Raw genomic sequence first — 641 nt, 5'->3', positions numbered from 1 at the left:
GGTATTTTTAGTAGAGATGGGGTTTCACCATGTTGGTCAGGCTGGTCTTGAATTCCTGACCTCAGGTGATCTACCCACTTCGGCCTCCCAAAGTGCTGGAATTGCAGGTATAAGCCACTGAGACCGGCCTGGAAATTCTTTTTTAAAAGGCAGAGTAGGGACAGGTGTGGTAGCTTGCGCTCGTAATGCCAGCTACTCAGGAGGCTGAGGCAGGAAGATTGCTTGAGGCCAGGAGTTCAAAACCAGCCTGGGCAACATAACCAAACCCTTAACTCTAATTTTTTTTTTTTAATTAGCCAGCCATGGTGGTGCACACATATGGTCCTAGCTACTCAGGAGGCTGAAATGGGAGGATTGCTTGAGCCCAGAAGTTTGAGGCTACAGTAAGCAATGATCATGCTATTGCACTTCAGCCTGGGCAATACAGCAAGACCCTGTTTCTAAAAAATAAAAAGGCAAAGTAAGGACTTTGGCTGGTGTGGACACAGAAGGGATGGGCATGTCCAGCCCCTTCATTTTAGGGTGGTTTAGAGGACAAACAGACACGTACAGTGGGAGAGGAAGCAGAGAAAGAGGTCAAAGCTAGGCAGGGGAGGACAAGCAGCTGTAGCTCCCTTGGATTCCTTGTGGGGCCCTCAGCA

The sequence above is a fragment of the Cebus imitator genome, unplaced genomic scaffold (assembly GCF_001604975.1).
Source record: "Cebus imitator isolate Cc_AM_T3 unplaced genomic scaffold, Cebus_imitator-1.0 Scaffold197, whole genome shotgun sequence".
Taxonomy (NCBI): Eukaryota; Metazoa; Chordata; class Mammalia; order Primates; family Cebidae; genus Cebus; species Cebus imitator.
Note: the sequence above shows the minus strand (reverse complement) of the source record.